This window comes from Equus caballus, chromosome 14 (genome assembly GCF_041296265.1).
Source record: "Equus caballus isolate H_3958 breed thoroughbred chromosome 14, TB-T2T, whole genome shotgun sequence".
Lineage (NCBI taxonomy): Eukaryota > Metazoa > Chordata > Mammalia > Perissodactyla > Equidae > Equus > Equus caballus.
In genome coordinates this window covers 34,337,969-34,352,584 of record NC_091697.1, presented here as the reverse complement: position 1 = coordinate 34,352,584, position 14,616 = coordinate 34,337,969, and the positions used below count along the sequence as shown (strand labels likewise).

The 14,616-nt window shown below is 35.9% G+C and overlaps 1 long non-coding RNA gene across 2 annotated transcripts in view; it reads left to right on the top strand.

The window, feature by feature from the left end:
* The window catches only part of LOC111767740 (uncharacterized), a 29,239-nt gene that overhangs the window by 6,116 nt on the left and 8,507 nt on the right, over positions 1–14,616 (top strand). Inside the window, exons 3-4 of one of the 2 annotated variants that reach the window (XR_002799544.2) lie at positions 10,128–10,528; positions 14,090–14,267. This is a non-coding gene — a long non-coding RNA (uncharacterized lncRNA). The remainder of the gene's footprint in view (positions 1–10,127; positions 10,529–14,089; positions 14,268–14,616) is intronic. The other variant, XR_011425022.1, reaches the window with a different exon arrangement.

The window sequence follows — 14,616 nt, the reverse complement described above, 5'->3', positions numbered from 1 at the left end:
CCACTCATTTCCTTCTCTCCTCTGGGTCCCCAACTGGTTTTCTGTCTCTACCGCTTTACCTATTTGGGATATTTCTTATAAATGGAATCAATCATACAATATGTGATCTTTGTGTCTGGCTTATTTCACACTGTGGCGTGTATCAGTACCTCATTCCTTTTTATGGCTGAATAATACAATGTCATATGTACATACCACAACTCCTTTATCTGTTCATCTGTTTTCACTTTTTGGCTATTATGAGTAATACTATTATGAAAATTTGTGTACAAGTTTTTGTTGGAATACTTGTTTTCAATTATTTTGGATATATATGTAGGAGGGAAATTGTTGAGCATTTGGTAATTCTATATTTAAACTTTTGGCAATCCACCAAACTATTTTTGAGAGTGCCTGTACCATTTACATTCCCACAAGCAGTGTATGAAGGTTCCATTATCTCCACATCTTCACCAAAGCTTGTTTTTTTTTTTATTTTATTATTTTTTAAATTAAAACCTAGAGAGTGTGAAGTGGTATTTCATTGTGTTTTTATTTGCATTTCCTTGATGACTAATGATATTGAACAGAATTTCATGTGCTTGTTGGCTATTTGTATTTCTTCTTTGGAGAGATACTTATTCAATCACTTTACCTATTTTTAAAAAAATTAGGTTGTTCATCTTTTTTGTTGTTGAATTGTAAGAGTTCTTTATACATTCTGGATATTAGACCTTTATGATATATATGATTTGCAAATATTCTTCCCCTTTCTGTATATTGTCTTCTCACTTTCTTGATAGTGTCCTATGATGCACAATAGTTTTAATTTTGATGAAGTCCAATTTATTTTTCTTTTGTTGCTTGTGTCATGTCTAAGTATCCATTGCCAAAACCAAGTTCATGAAGATCTGAGTTTTAGTTTTAGCTCAGATATTTTGATTTTTGATCCATTTTGATTTAATATTTGTATATGGAGTGAAGTATGGGCCTAACTTCATCATTTTGCATGTAGATATTCAGTTGTTGAAGCACCGTTTGTTAAAGAGACTATTCTTTCCCTATTGAATGGCCTTGGAATACTTTTAAAAAAATCAATTGACCATAAATGTAGAGGTCTAACACATTCTTGTTCACCAGTGTTTTTACACTAATAAATATCACTTTGCTCTTGCATAATGGAAACAAGATGTGTTTATTTTAATTTTCATGCTTTGTTTTTGGAAATCAATCCAATCTGTGCATTTTTCTTGTTAGAGTAAATATTGACATTCTGTGCTATAATATACTATGCTCTTCATTTGTTCCACTATTCATTACTTTCATTATAAAATTGTGGCTTTCCCCATGGAAACCAGTTATTCATGCGCTTAGGTCCATACTTACTATCTTGGTTCTTAAATTTTATTAAAGGTCAAAAGTAGTACTTACAGCATCTATTGTGAATGTTAGACTATCATAAAGCAGTTATTATTGAACATTTTGAACATATTGAATATCTCGTATTTTCTTTTTATCAGTTTTTAAACCTTGTGCTGAAATTGATGTCTTTTGATTACACTTTATATACTACATTGTTTCTACTAAATTCTATTATGTTAAGATAAAATGGATAATTTTCAATGTAAAGTCTCACACTAAGCCCAAGTACATGCCTTTTTAATTTATATTTTATGGAATGTGGTGTACAGACTCTCTTCTTAATTCTAACTCTAGTGAAGAAATGGTTCTAAATATATGAGGATTTACATTCTAAAAGTATTATAGAAAAAAATGCAGGAATATTAATGTAATCTATAAGTATTTCTAAATGTAAATTTTTCTGCATTTATTTCCATTTTTGCTAATTTGATTTTCTATATAGCTGATCATAGCCTTCTGCTGTGTGTATATGTGTGTGTACACACATATACACATATGTATACATACACATGTGTACACGTATACACATGCACACATATATACATACACATATATGCATAAACATACACTAGGAAAGACTAACAAAGAACAAACATTTATCAGGGAAATCTCTAAGCCAGAGATTGGCAAACTACAGCCTGTGAGACAAATCTGGGTTGCTGTCTTTTTTTGTATGGTTTCTAAGCTAAGAATGGTTTTTAGACTTTTAAATGGTTCTGGGAAAAATTGTTACATGAAAATTATGTGAAACTCAAGTTTCAATCTCCACAAATGAGTTTTATTAAAATACAGCCTGCTCATTCATTTACCTATTGTTCATGATGCTTTTGTGCTAAAATGACAGGGTTGAGTAGTTGTGACAAAGATGCTATGACTTACAATCAATGCCTTAAGTATTTACTATCTGCCCTTTACAAAAAATGTCTGCTGACCTCTGCTTTAAGTGAAGGCTAGAACCCAGAGTGGTAGGCAAAATGATGAGACTGCTTTTGACCAAAGGGTATTTTGAAACTGGGGAATTTGAGCTCCAGTTTTCCGGGTCTTGCTGGAAAAACTGAAAAAGGAGGTCCTTATAGGAGCTTCTCACTGTATAAATCTGGCAGACCAAAGGGCAATACCTTTAGTGTAAATTATGAGTCAGAAATAAATGGCTCCTCCAACCCCTAGGGACCATAATAAATGTTGCCTTGGTGCTAAGCAGAGTACAGGAATCCCTGAACCGTTTAACAATAAGCCTTCCTTGAAGGGCTCTGAAGCACAAGTTAATATTATTCGGGTAGTTCAAAAAGCCTCAAGTTGTGAATTCATTTTAAATTTGTCCTGGAACACTTCTAGGTGCCCGGCAAAAGCAAGTTAAGATGTGTACTTTAATTATTATCTCAACTTCGCTTATTTTCTCTTATTTTAATGAGAAGATAAAAAAGCAGAATTTAGAAAGCTGCCTGGTCCTCTGTTAACTTTCTGTATTATTTTCTTTTTTTCTTGAAATATATTTGGCATATAATGCTGTGTAAATTTAAAGTGTACAACATATTCCATGATCACTTGGGATTTATACCAGAGATGTGGGAATGTTTCAACATCTGCAAATTAATCAATGTGATACACCACATTAACAAAATGAGGAATAAAAATCACATGATCATCTCAATCGATGCAGAGAAAGCATTTGACAAGATCTAACATCCATTTGTGATAAAAACTCTCAGCAGGGACTGCCCTGGTGGCATATCGGTTGTGTTCGCATGCTACGCTTGGGCAGCCTAGGGTCTGTGGGTTTGGATCCCAGGTGTGGACCTACATACTGCTCATCAAGCCATGCTGTAGTGGCATCCCATGTGCAGAGTGGAGGAGGATTGGGATAGATGTTAGCTCAGCAACAGTCTTTCTCAGTCAGGGAGAAGAGGATTGGCAACAGATGCTAGCTCAGGGCCAATCTTGCTCACCAAAAACAAAACAAAACAAAGAACCTCTCAACAAAATGTGTATAGAAGGAAAGTACCTCAACATATTAAGAGCTATATATGACAAATCCACAGCCAACATCATACTTAATGGTGAAAAACTGAAAGCCATCCCTCTGAGAACAGGAACAAGACAAGTGTGCCTACTCCTTTTCAACATAGTACTGAAAGTGTTTCCCAGAGCGGTTAGCCAAGAAAAAGAAATAAAAGGTATCCAAATTGAAAAGGAAGAAGCAAAACTCTTGTTGTTTGTGGATGACATGATTCTACATGTAGAAAACCCTACAGAATCCACCAGAAAACTATTAGAAAGAATCAACAACTACAGCAAAATTGCACAGTACATAATCAACTTACAAAAATAAGTTGCATTTCTCTACACTAATCACGAACTAGCAGAAAGAGAAGTCAAGAATACAATCCTGTTTACAATCACAACAAAAAGAATAAAATATTTAGGAATAAACAACAAAGGAGGTGAAAGATCTATACAATGAAAACTATAAGATATTGTTGAAAGAAATCAAAGACATAAAGAAACAGAAAGATATTCCCTGCTCATGGATTGGAAGAATAAACATAGTTAAAATGTCCACATTACCTAAAGCAATCTACAAATTCAATGCAATCCTAATCAGAATCCCAATGACATTCTTCAAGGAAATAGAACAGAGAATCCTGAAATTTATATGGAACAACCCAAAGACCCCAAACAGCCAAAGGAATACTGATTAAAAAATAAAAAAGCTGGAGGCATCAAAATCCGTGACTTCAAAATATACTACAAAGCTATAGTAATCAAAACAGCATGATACTGGCACAAAAACAGACACACAGTTCAATGGAACAGAGCTGAGATCCTGGAAATAAAACCACACATTTATGGACAGCTAATCTTCAGCAAAGGAGCCAAGAACATACAATGGAGAAAGGAAAGTCTCTTCAATAAATGATGTTAGGAAAACTGGACAGCCACATGCAAAAGAATGAAAGTAGACCATTCTCTTTCACCATACAAAAATTAACTCAAAATGGATTAAAGACTTGAATTAAAGACCTGAAACCATAAAATTCCTAGAAGAAAATGTAGATGGTACGTTCTTTGACATTGGTCTTAGCAGCATCTTTTTGAATACCATGTCTACTCAGGCAAGGGAAACAAAATAAAAAATGAAGTGGGACTACGTCAAACTAAAAAGCTTCTTCAGGGCTTCTGCAGGTACAAAATGAAAAGACAAGCCACCAACTGGGAAAAATATTTGCAAATCGTATATCCAACAAGAGGTTAATTTCCAAAATATACAAAGAGCACATAAAATTCAACAACCCCAAATCAAACAACCTGATCAAAAAATGGGCACAGGATATGAACCGACATTTTTACAAAGAAGATATACAGATGTCCAACAAGCACATGAAAAGATGATCAACATCACTAATCATAGGGGAAATGTAAATCAAAACTACAATGAGATGTCACCTTATGCCTGTCAGAATGGTTATAATTACCGAGACAAAAAATTAACAAATGTTGGAGAAGATGTGGAGAAAAGGGAATTCTCAAACACTGCTGGTGGGAACGCAAACTGGTGCAGCTACTATGGAAAAGAGTGGAGATTTCCCAAAAAATTAAAAATAAAAATACCATACAATCCAGCTATCCTACTTCTGGGTATTTATCTAAAGAACATGAAATCAACAATACAAAAAGATCTGTGCACCCCTATGTCCATCCATTGCAGCATTATTCACAATAACCAAGACATGAAAGCCACCCAAATGCCCATCAATGGATGAATGGATAAAGAAGATGTGGTGTATATATATATACAGTGAAATACTATTCAGCCATAAAAAAGACAAAATCATCTCATTTGCAACAACATGGATGGATCTTGAAGGTATTATGCTAAGCAAAATAAGCCAGACAGAGAAAGACAAAAACCATGTGATTTTGCTCACTTGTGGAAGATAAACAAACACATGGATAAACAGAACAGATTAGTGGTTACCAGAGGGGAAGGGGGTGGGAGGTTGGCAAAAGGGGTAAGGGGCACATATGGATGGTGATGATAAAAACTAGAGTATTGGTAATGAGCATGATACAGTCTAAACAGAAACTGATATATAATAATGCACACTTGAAATTGCAGTGTTATAAACCAACACGGCCTCAAAAAAATAATTAAAAAAAAAATAAGGTGTACAACATATTGATTTGATACATTCATATATTGTAATATGACTGCCATTGTAGCAATATTTAGCACCTCTATCACATCACATAATCATCTATTTTATTAATTTCTGTTTTTATATTTAAATTTTCCTTGCTTCTATTTATTTTGAGTTGAATTTGCTCTTTTTCTAACTTCATAAGGTAGAAATTTCAATCATTGAATTTAAACTCTTCTTTTCTAATATAAACACTTGAAGTTATAAATTGTTTTATGCTACAAATTTCCCTCTAAGCATTGTTTTAGATGCATCCCACAATTTTTTTTAACTTTTTACTAATTTTAGATTAAAAAGAAGTTTTTTTTTTTTAGTAAGAGTACACAGAGTTCATGTATACCCTTCCTCCGCTTCCCCTAATGCTAATGCCTTACAGAACCTTAGGACAACTATCAAAACCAGTAAATCAATATCTGTACAACACTATTAACCAAACTATGGACATTTTCTGAATTTCACTAGTTTTTCCAGAATCTTTTTGTTCTGTTATTTTTCCTTGTTCTCCTCCAATATGTGACAGCTCCTCAGTCTTTCCTTGTCTTTCTTGACCTTAACAATTTTGAAGAATACTACTCAATTATTGTGTAGAATGTCCCTCAATTTGGGTTTGTCTGATATTTTCTCATGATTAGAATAAGGCTATACATTTTTTTTGCAAGCATGTTACAAAAATGGTGTTTTGTACTTTTTAGTGAAACTTATCAAGGGATTTATATCGTCCTACTGTTTTTGACTTTAACCTTGATCATTTCATTTAATATGCTGTACATTCATTTTTTCTAATGTTTTCTAATACTCTTTGTCATTTCTTCTTCAACCTATAGATTATTAAGAAGTGTGCTTTGTTTTATGTACAAATATTTGGGATTTCTCAACATCTTTTTTTTTGTTGATTTCTAACGTATTCCATTTTAGTCAGAGAATATATTTTGCAAGTCTTCAAATTTTTTGAAATCTATTGAAACTTATTTTTAGCTTAGCATATAGATTTAAAAAATGTGCATTCTACAATTTGGGTGAAATCTATAAATGTCAATTAGCTCAGGGTATTAAAATCTCCAACTTTGGGGATTTATCTTTTTCTTCCCTTAATTTTATAAGTTTTTCCTTCATATATTTTAAAGCTTTGTTATTAGGCCTCTATGATTGTTATACTTTTCTGATAAATTGACGTATTTATCATTATGACATGTTCCTCTTTATCTCTAATAATTCTTCTTGTCTATAAGTCCATATGTTTCTTCTGTTAATATAAGCCTCACCTGCTGTTTGCATGACATTTCTTTCTTTAGCCTTTTAGTTTTAACCTATCTATGCCATTATACTTAAAGTCAGTTTCTTGTAGACAACATATAGTTGAGTCTTTTAGTAAATCCAATCTAACAATCACTACCTTTTAATTGGAGTATTTAGTCTATTAAAATTTAACTATCAATATAGTTGGACTTAACTACACTTTTGTAATCTGTTTTTCATTTTCCTGCCAGCCTTTTCTTCCTTTACTCCCTTCTTACTTTCCTAAGGTTGTTAATAAATATTTTTAATGCTCCAGTTTAATGCCTCTGTTGACTTTTTTTCTCTAGTTTTTTTTTCTTTGCAGGGGAAGATTTGCCCTATGCTAACATCTGTGCCAATCTTCCTCCTTTTTCCTTCCCCCTCAAAGCCCCAGTAGACAGTTGTGTATAGTCATAAGTTCTTCTAGCTCTTCTTTGTGAGCCACCACCACTGCATGTCTACTGACAGACGAGTGGTCTGGTTCTGTGCCTGGGAACCGAACCCGGGCCACTGAAGAAGAGTGGGCCAAACTTTAACCTCTAGGCCATCAGAGCTGGCTCTTCTGTCAACTTTTTAGCTAAACCTATTAGCATTATTTTAGTGGCTGCTCTAGAATGACAATATTTATCCTTAACTTATTACAGTATTCTTAGAATTAACTTGTATGACATGTAGTAAAATACTAGAAAGTTGCAATAATATAGCTTCAGTTACTTTCTGGCTTTTGTGCTATCGTTACTTTATGTTTTGCATAGGCATATAATAAATCACATAATACATGTTATAGTTTTTCTTTGAATGACCACATAACCTTTAAAGAAATTAAGAGAAGAAAACAATCATATATGTATTATTTGAAGTGTTCTTTCTTTCTTCTTATAGATACAAGTTTCCATACAATATTTCCTTGGTGTCATTCTATCCTACAGAACTTTCTTTAGTATTTCTTGTAGTGCAGGTCAGATAGTGATGAACTATTTGTTTTTGTTTACTGATTCTTTCGTCTGCCAACCTGCCATCAAGTCTAACCAGGAAATTTGTCATTTCAGATACTATACTTTATAGCTCTAAAATTTTGATTTGGTTCTTATAGTTTCCACATCTGCTCTGGGTTTTTACATAATTTCTCTCATTGTAAGCATATTTTCTTTTACGTCTTAGAAGTATTTGAGATAGAACTCAAAGTCCAAACTCTTGTCTTCTCTGTGGTGGGCAGCTGTTGAAACTGCTCAACTTTTTTAGTCTTCCATCTGCTGCTTTACATTCAGAACTTTGGAGCTTCTTTGGTTCATGAAAAGTTTAGGGATCACCAAAAAATTTGGGCAGAGATTATTTATAGGTTTGGGGAGTTTTATGCCACCTTCCTTTCCAAAATTGTCACCTTTATTTTCCAGGCACTCTGGCTGCACTGGATTTCATTGTCTGACTCCTCAAGCTAGTCAAATTGACCCGAGCCATGCCTGTTCAGATTTGGAATGTTCAGTTACATGAAGTAATAAATCCCCCATGCACTTCTTGTCTTAAACTAGTTTGATTTGATTTTTCATCTGTTGCAACTGAAGAAGGCCTGCCTAATATAAAGGCTTTTGCTAATCAGCAGACTCTGGCAAAAATGGAGCGTTTTCAGTGGAGAGTCATAGATTTTAATCCTCTAGTCCATGTTAAATTCAAATTAGGTAGGAGCATCTGTAACTTCACCTGGGTAAAGTCAAAACTGTAATTGATTATTGTTTAATTTCTGTATTTTTTGTTAGACTGTGAGATTCTTGATGGCAGAGGCAACATCTTATTTGCCTCTGTATTCCCAATGCATAGCATGGAGTGCTCAACAAATATTTGTTGAGTGAATGAATTTTGACATTTGAATTTGGCACTTGAATTGTAAGTTACTATCTAAACATGCAGTTATTAAGTCAGAGATTTATTGATCAACACATCCTCTACACTGAAGCCAAAATAATCCATTAAAGAATTAAAGTAAGTCATTTCACAGACTCCTTAATATCATCCAATGGTTTTCCAATGCACTCAAGATAAAATGTAATCTCATTTCCAAGGCCTAGAAAGTATACCTTGTTCTGGCCCTTTCTTCTCTCTCTAATCTCATTTCTTACTACTCTCCAACTTTTTGATTATGCTCCAACTTACTGGCCTTCTGTTTCAAGAATTTATTCTCCCCAAGCTTATTTCCGACACAGCTGTTTCACTTGCCATTCACCCTGCCTAGAATGTTCTTCCCACACTTTTCACATGGCTGGTTCCTCATCAATCAGATCTCAAAAGCTCACCTTTTTAGAATACTTTTCCCAGGTATCCCTACCTCATATAGTACATAAGCATGAGCGTCCTCCTACCAGACATAAACTCTGTTTAGTGTATTACTTTATTTGTATTATTTATAGCATTACTACTTTGTGAAGTCATCTTGATTGTTATTTGTTTTCTTCTTTACGGTCTGTCTCACATCTAAAATATAATTTCCATGGGAGCAGAAACTTTATCTGCTTTGTTTACCCATGTGTCTTCAGTGCCTGTAACAGTGCTTGCTGGGTGCATAGAAAGAATTTGATAAATATTTGATGAACGAATGAATTTAATCATAACAATCAAATCAAGGTGGATTGTAAATAATCTGATTTCAAAACAGTCAGTTCACCATAAAAAGAAGTCAAACTGGTTATTTGGAATCCTGAGGTGAAACTGTTGTTCCTCTGGTTTTGGATGCCTAGGAATTAGGTTGAGCCACAGAAATACAGCCACCATGTAAGAAAAATAGCAAAGGGCCAGCCAGCCTAAGTTGTTTTATTGCTCTTTTTTAAAGTAGAATTTATACATAAAAATGAGAACCATTAAAGTTAATGTTCTCACACACAGCCATATTGATTTTTCTCCACAATTGATCTCATTCATTTTGTACATTTACTATTTACTAGATATTCATTTAGGGGCAGACATTGACCTCTATACTCATTTGATCATTTTTCTTGTTCATTTTTTATACTGTTGCTCCAAACACACCCATATGAATGCCTTTGGTAATTTTTACTGTAGAACATGCCATTTCTTCTGATGAAGATCTCTTCTCAGCATTTATTTATAAGCAGGATAGCCAGTATAGCACTGTTCCACCATTTGTGCTATTTGTCATACAACTGTGTATGAAGATGGCATACACCACCAAGGCTTTAGTAGCGTCATGCAGGAATCAAGACAAGCATCGTTCTCTGACTCTTTCCTTTACCTGTTTTGCAGGGCTTCTACTTCTGGAGAGAGCTCCTCCTTCCTGTGGGTTCCCACAAGTCCCGGAGGTGAATAGCGAACAAGTTTGGTCAGTTACCACAAAAAGAACACTATGTTTTCTCTACTTGTTCTGGTTCCTCCCTAGTGAATGTCCTATCTCTGCATCTTCTGGGCACCACAGCTGTTTCCATATGTTCCACTGTTTGCTTCCTCTGAGCATTACCACATGCTGCCTGCTACCTTCATTATCATTCTTGCTGCCTAACAATCCACCACACTATCCACCACAGCCCCTAAGGTGATAAAGCCATGCTGTTTCAGGCAGAGGCAGAAGGATTGACTCTCCCCTTTTTTGTAGTCAACTTTGCCACATGGCCTCCAACCAAGAAGCCAGTGTCTTCTGAAGTTTCCTGGTGAGTTAGTTGCTTCTGATTTCACTCAAGTTTCCTGATCCTCACCTCTATTCAGATTTTGCATAAACGCATAGTGGGGTCTATATATGAATAACAATTATGAATAATTGCATTCTTCCTCTGATGACTAAGTCCTCCTTACTGAACCATACGTCTCTGCCTGACTCAACAACACTTACTAACAGTCACAGAGCACTAGCCGTGTGTTGGCACCGTGCTAAGTGCTTTATGTCTTTTGATCTCAGCTAAATCCTCTGAGGCAGATATTGTCATTATCTCCAGGAAGGCAAGGAATTTCCTCTCTTTTGTTCCCTGCTATCTCCCCAACACCTAGACCCGAGTCTGAAATAGAGTAAGTGTTCAATAAATATTTGTTAGATCAATAAATCTCCATTTTGTTCATGAGACAACTGAGATTTAGCAAGGTAAAGCAACTTGCTCAAGGATTTGACAGCACCAGGATTTGAATTTAGGCCTATAAGACACCCAAATCCTCACCCAGAACCTCCTGAAGCTTCCTTGGTTTCAGGCAGAGATTTCTGTAAGACCCATTTCACCAGATACACCCATGTCTAAACCTCAGCATGGAGTACGGACCAGGCTCCAGTGAGGACAGTACCACATTTATTCTGCAAGGAAAATTGAGAAGTTGATATGGAGTTGAATGTTTTTGAAAAGTCAAATATGAAAACTTAAGAGAAAACAGGTTTAACGACTCCTAATCACATTCCGTCTTCTTCCAGTCTAAGTTCCTTTACTGTTGGCCTGGGCTCAAAAACTGTCATTGCTTCCACTAATCTCTCACTGGAAAGCCCTTCTCCTCCTCTGCCCAAATCCTTCCCATCCTCAATGATCAATTCAAAAAGCATCATGCCAGTGCGATCATGAATGCCTTGGTGAGACATTAGCTCTCTTCTAATTGAGTTTAGTTTTTGTTTGTCCAAGATTATCATGAAGCTCCTAAATAAATGTAAGCCATTTATATTAATTGAGCAAATTGAGGGGCTCAACTTGAGTAGAATTTGTTGTATCACTTTGTTGTTAATTGCTACGACCTTGCATTTCATTTGTGCACATGTCTTCTCTCCTCAGCTGGATCTCAAGAACCTTGAGGACAGAGTTTGTGTCCTTTTTTGCTTCACACTGCACACAGTGCAGAGACCATTGTTGGACACTAACCTTTTGCTAGTGACTGGATTGATTGGCAGATCTGGTGATTACAACTGGGTAGGGTCTTGGCAAAGGCCACTGTTGTCTTTGGCATCACTGTGCTTACCTTAAGCTCCATTGCGTTGATCCTTAAGGTCTATATAACTCTGAGTCAGAGTATAAAATTCCCAATGAGAGTTTTGCACATAAATGGTTCTATTCACTTGAGATTCTAATTTTCAATAAAAACTTCAGCTCCTCTCTTGTTGTTAGGCTTTCTAAAGTACTTGAGCAGTTCATAAGTGACCGTGTTTAGGCTTCTTGGAGTAGAGAAAATATGTAGGCAGAAATTTTGTCCAGGGAGATCCGGATTCTAACTGTTTTCTTTCCTGGATGAGGATTTGGCCTTGCTTAGCTGATCACAACTGAAGAACTAGAAGAGTCTAGAATGTGTCAATATCCCCTTAAATGGAAGTAGCATACAGCTAATTTAAGTTATTCCTTAATGGCTATATAACTCGTCACAAACTGGGTTTTTCTCAAGTCCAACATGATCTTACCCTGCAAGAAGTGCGATCAACATCTAAGCCTCCACTAGGGACCCACATGCCATGTGAAAGATAGGATCAAATAGGCCACATCCACGTGTGCTACTGAATTTTTATATCCTTGACTGGACAAAATACACATTAGAATATTTGTATGTTTCTACAGACTCTCCCAATCAGTCAATAACATGCCTGAAATGCTCAGGGATGTCACTTGTATGTCTAAATCTGAAAAGGAAAGTATTATCTGTTAACTCTTTGTATCAATTTTCTGCTTCATCTAAATGAATCTTTTCATTTGCATATTTTCAATAAGAATATGGAGTTCTTTGGTTATGAATTGTATGAGTAATTCCCAATTTTTCTAAATTGTTTTCTGTTTTAAGCACAGTCAAAAATGAGAAAAAGATGTTCTCCCTCACACACCAAACAGGATGTGACCTTAACTGGGACTTTGTATCTATGACGACATTTTGAAGTACATTTCTTAGCTGCTGGCACAGACCTTAATCTCAAATTGCATCATCTCAAGACATGTAAAAAGTTGCCAGCTGATCAATGACAGCTCTGAAATAACAGACTGAGTAGCAGACAAAAACATGTTATCTCAAGCAGATCACCTCAGAGAGGACCCAGGAAAGGAAACACAGATTAAACAATGAAAAACAGAAAAGTATGCAAAGATGCTAAAGAAAAAGCATATCTTCAGGCCTCAGCAGGACATTCAGATTTCTAAGCATCCAACCAATGCCCATCTTATAGAATAAAACACACAGAGCTTACCTCATCTTAAATCTCATATATTTGCTAAAATGCACTACAGTTTACAGAAATATTTTACACATGCTATTTTTTTATTTGATTTTCCTAACCGATGTGTAAAGTTGGCAGGGTTACATCTGTGTCAAGAAGTGGAAATTGACACATGGAGAGCTAAGCTTGGTATTGAGAACCTGGTTTGAGTTCTGGTTCTTCCAGAGACCCTGGTTATTAAGTTCTAGTGCCAGAGTTCTAGTTATTCAGGGAGGTCAAATAACCTAATCTCATTGAGCTATAGCTTCCTTCTCTATAAAGGAGGACAAGAAGTCGTACTCACCTGATTGTTGTAAGGAGTAAATGAGGTAAAGTGTGCAAAGTGCTCATTAAGCATAGTGTTTGGCACATAGTACATGATCTGATATTATTGGCATTTTCAAGATTACTAAGCTAATAAATCACGGAGTCAGACCCAAGACATCAATTCTTACTGAGAAGTAAATAGTCTAGATATTGACACTCAGTATAATATTATCTGTTCATTTACCTTTGACAACCTTTTGAAATTGATGTCAGTGACTTCCACTCCTAGGACAAAGCTGTAACTAGCACCTTGGCATTTCCATTGCATTTGATATTTTCATAAAGACTTTGATGGGATTCAGGGTAGGTTGCCCCAAGATTCCCCACTCTGGTATGTGGATTATTTCGATTTGAAGACAACAAAGGCTCAGACTCAGGAAGAACATTTGACCTTTCCCCCCTAACTGCCTAAAATAAATTTAAATAAAGGCTTGTCCCCAGGACAGGCCATCACCATAGATAACTCTGGGTATCTGATAGACTGGGAGGATCCTTGCTAAGCCCACTCTTATCAAAGTTCTATTTACCAAACATTTGCTTTTCCATTTCCATATGAGTTGCCTTCCTCCCCTTTGAACCCCAAATCACTACCCCAAATGTCCTCCTTGTCTGTAGTTGAAGATCCCTAACAGGCAGCCTCAGCCAGTTGGCTGAGTTACTCAGTTTCTCCTGAAACTGAGTATATGTGCTATTAAACTTTGTTTGATTTTCTCCTGCTAACCTGCCTCTTTAATTATTTGACCAGCCATAAGAACCTTAAGGAAAAGTGGAGGCGAATTCTCCCACTTCCCTGACAGTTTTGCTGTCACCAGCAAGATCCCCACAGGCTAGCAAGTTGCCTTCTCTGGCTGGAACAACTGCTTCTTCCCTGGGGCCACTGCAGATGAGGAGATCCCGGGTCTCCTGATGAACGCTGGCAAAAGGTAAGATTTCTCACCATGTCAGCCCGCCGGAATGTCTGTCTGCAGGGTCCAGTGGAAGCAAGTGGTGGGAATTGTTTTTCTTTCTAAATTTAGATTAGCAGGAGAAAATATTTAGGAAACTAGTTTCTTGTGTGACTCTCGTAAATTTGTTAGAGTACTCTTGGCTTTATTGATCCTTTTTCTCCTAGAGATAGCTACTGTGATTTTTCTTTTGTTTCTGTCTTTTGTGTCGTGTGTCATAAGAAGGAAATACCATAGGGTGGGATGTAGGCATATACCTTATAAGCCTCTTTTCCTGCCGGCCCCACAGGCTGGTGAGTTTGTGGTCTCACCAGACTGGCATTTATTT